The sequence below is a fragment of the Lepeophtheirus salmonis genome, chromosome 8 (genome assembly GCF_016086655.4).
Source record: "Lepeophtheirus salmonis chromosome 8, UVic_Lsal_1.4, whole genome shotgun sequence".
In the NCBI taxonomy this organism is placed as follows: domain Eukaryota; kingdom Metazoa; phylum Arthropoda; class Copepoda; order Siphonostomatoida; family Caligidae; genus Lepeophtheirus; species Lepeophtheirus salmonis.
Genome location: NC_052138.2, coordinates 24,728,408 through 24,732,099, shown reverse-complemented (window position 1 = coordinate 24,732,099; position 3,692 = coordinate 24,728,408). Strand labels below are relative to the sequence as shown.

General features: G+C 33.3%; 1 long non-coding RNA gene across 1 annotated transcript; it reads left to right on the top strand.

Moving 5' to 3' along the window:
* The first annotated feature begins 1,735 nt into the window (after positions 1–1,735).
* Positions 1,736–2,712, top strand: LOC121123299 (uncharacterized). Its single transcript, XR_005865968.2, has 3 exons — positions 1,736–1,849; positions 1,908–2,193; positions 2,249–2,712. It is a non-coding gene; the product is annotated as an uncharacterized lncRNA (long non-coding RNA).
* Positions 2,713–3,692: the final 980 nt, after the last annotated feature.

Genomic DNA, 3,692 nt, shown 5'->3' with positions numbered 1-3,692 from the left:
GGCTACGTTGTTAATTATATTATATTATGCAACCTTTCATCCAAAAAAAAAAAGGTTCAAAATCATTTGATAGTTAGCCAATTTTTCACTTATTTTCAATTATTGTTCTATGGTTGTTGGGGATTGTTTGCAACTATAAATAATAAACTTTTACTTCAACCAATCAACGTTCCGAGTACTGATTAAGAAGAAAAAGAAGCAGAAACATCGACAGCTGACTACCAAAAAAACAGTGTATATTTTTGTGTTGACATAATAACACCGTGTGATCTGATCAAAAAGTAGTCTTTACATCTCTTTAAATTAAGAACAATTTATTTAAGAATTGCTACTTAATTATATTTTAACATTATGTACTGGGTGTATACGCTAAAAGTTCCGATTTGATAATCTAAAATCTTATCACTCTTTATTCAATAAGTGTGTAACAACAAAATTGAAAAACGATTAAATGAATATTCTCCATTACCCTTGATCTATATGTAAACCTGGCACAAGCTTCAAAGATAGCACATTGACGATATTTAATCAACTCCTTTTTAATGCCACCTCTGAGGGATTTCATATTTGAAGGGCATCTGGCATGGGTTTTCGTCTAAATGGTACCCCATCAGAAATCATCAAAGTCATAGAAATTTTTTAGGTAAAACTCATTTCGTTTTAGATACCAAACTTGACTGGCCAACCCTTTTTCCTTCAAAGTTGTAGTAAGGATTGGTTTGGAGATTTAACAATAGATTTCATAACATGATACACATGGTCTGCTATTCTGATTCAGCTCTCTGGCACACTAAGGTCAGTGGCATGTATCATTATGCTCATGTAGGATTTTTATTTATCTGTGCATCCAACATACTCATGCCTTTTACTTTCTTTTGTACCCACTCCTTCCTTCGACCTTTCAGTTCCTAATCCAGCATTTTTGGGATGTGGTATGCACCAAACAGAGTGGACATACATTCGAACAATTTTGGCAATGTCTTTTTGACTAAAATGCCATTCAAAGAGATAATGGATTTTTGTCTCTTCCCTATTTGCTATTTCATTTTTGTCGTATTTTAGTTTGCAGATTTAGCAAAAATATTTTACTATTTTCGTTAATAGATATTAAATAATTTAACAGGACATCTCTATACAGGGTGATGTTTTGAAATTTTCCTCTTGGGTTTTTAATTTTTTGAAGACATTTACAATGAGAACACGTAATTGACAATGATGTGACGTAATAGGTGAAGCTGTAGAATATTCATAAAGGTACCACTTGCTTTATTAACCATCTAGATGAAGAAGTAAGAACGCCATTGGCAAAGAATCATTGATTGACTCCACACCTCTTTGTCTATTTGGCAAAAAAAATAATAATATATATAGGAGTTGTGAACCTTCAAACCCCAATGATCAATACGAAGAGGGTTATTAGGATATAAAGGAGGTTGTGGGGTGAAAAATAAGTCAGGATCCCTCAGAAAGGATTCTTTGGATTAGATAAATGGTGAAACGGTGGATGGGGCAAAAACGAATACAATTACTACATATGGGTCCTTCAAGAAGTCGTCTTATCCTGGATCAAAGAAGATTAACTGAATAAATAGTATGTTTTGTAGGAGGACAATACTCATAATAGGTCATCACCGGATTACTCATCATATCAATATGCAATATATATGTCATTATTAACATTTTCTTAATTATATTGACTTTTTCTAAGAACAAGGAAATTTTGAAGGGTCACCCTGTAAGTAGAACAGCAAGACACTTGTAATTCATATTGCAGAAAAAAAGAAGAAAGGATTCTAATAGTTAGAATTGTGCTAGTCAATTGAAAGTATCGTCTTGTACAACAATGAAGGTATGAAAATAAAAAAATTACGTAAATCTTTGTAATCTAAAATATAATTTCTACTCAGAGCCTGATAGTTATTCTAATGATTCCTGTACTAATTGGCTCATATAATCCTAATCATCAGAGGTGTCGAAGAGGAAAATATGCAATCAAAACCAATACTTGTCTACCCTCTTTCAGTTCTGAGGAACTCAAAGTTATCAAGGATGTTCAGGAAATAGATTCAGGGGTACGCTGTATTACACAAGTGGTTCCAAAATGTAGAAAAGTAAAAAAAAGTTGTCAATAAGAAGATTTGTTATAACACTTATATAGAGTCTTCAGAATATTCAAAAGTAGAAACACATGAGGTGAGTTATTTAACTGTTTTGGTATCTAATTAAACTTGTGATTTCTTTTATGCAGATATCCTATACAAATGAAAAGAAAGATCTTCTCTCAATTGACTGCTGGGAGGAACGCTATAAAACCGTTGGACATCATCACATAGGCCATTGGTTTTGTGACTCTCAATGTAAAAATAATCATTTCAAAGTACCATCACAATCCAGGCCGATTGTGAAAGATGTGACCTGCAATGGAGTAACCTCAAAGAAGGTTTGCATTCCTTATAAAATCGAATTAGAAGAAAACGTTTGTAAGGAAGAAAAAGTGAAGAAATGCATCACGATAAACACATTAGTTCATCGTAACGCTACGTATCATCACAGTAACTACGAGCTTACAAAGCCTAGGTGTACATGGAGACGGCTCATACTTCATTATAAAAAATGCGATTCAAAACAATATTAGTTTTTAACGGATTAAAAAACAAACATATTTGAAGGGGGAAAAAAGATTTTTATACAAATAAAGTTTTGCATTTACAATTCATTGATTATTGGCAACATTTCTTTCAATACGTTTTCATTTCCCATTAGGAATGACAAAAAAAAAAACTAGTTTTTTCATTTTTGAAAATGTCTAAGTCTCAAAGAAATTAAATCGTGTTTAAATTTATTATTTAAAATCTAATGGGATGTCTCAAGTTACTCCCTCTCATATCATAAATTTCTAAATTGCTTAAAAATATTGTTAATACCCTTCGTTTATTTTGAGAAGAATATGCCTTAAAGGATTTATCATTGTGTATAGACAAAGTTGTTTCATTTTATCTATCAATGAGGCGCAAAATAAGGGGGAGACCGTTCTAGGACATTTACTCCTCGCAAAACTATTATCCCATACCACCAACTCCAATAATTACCTAGCGGTACATAAACTTCAACAAGATATAATTTATTATTTAACAATATACTTTATTAATCAGTAAGGGCCTTGGTATTTGGATACTAAAGGCCTTCCCCTGACATGCACCCAAAAGGTGTAGTCGAGATGGTTGGCTTAAGGGCTTTAGGGGGCAGAAGTGTAAAAAAAAGTTCAACAGACCTCACAAGACTTATTTAAAACTCATTCAAATGGGCCTTATTGATTTGAGGGAATTGGCCTGGACTGTTTTCTTTAACTCCTCAGGATCCAGTTTGGCCTTTTTGAGAGAGACGTTCTTCCTATCGAACGTTTGAGACTTGCTGACGGTGTAGACAGTGGTGTCGGAGACGCCCAACTGCTTGGAGTGCGCGAATGGAAATTTGTTGATCACGTTCAAGTGGCATTTTCTCGACTTGTACATAAGCTAGAGAACTCAGGTTTTTGTTTTGTTTTGTAACAATTGTTTATGCTTTAATATATCGAAATATGAATTAATTTCGATCATTGAACTGTCATTAGTTATTGAATTAGTCAGTGTTCAGATTTCAATGGACTACCCTATACTCACTGGACAACCACTCTCTGAGACATTCACCAGTGG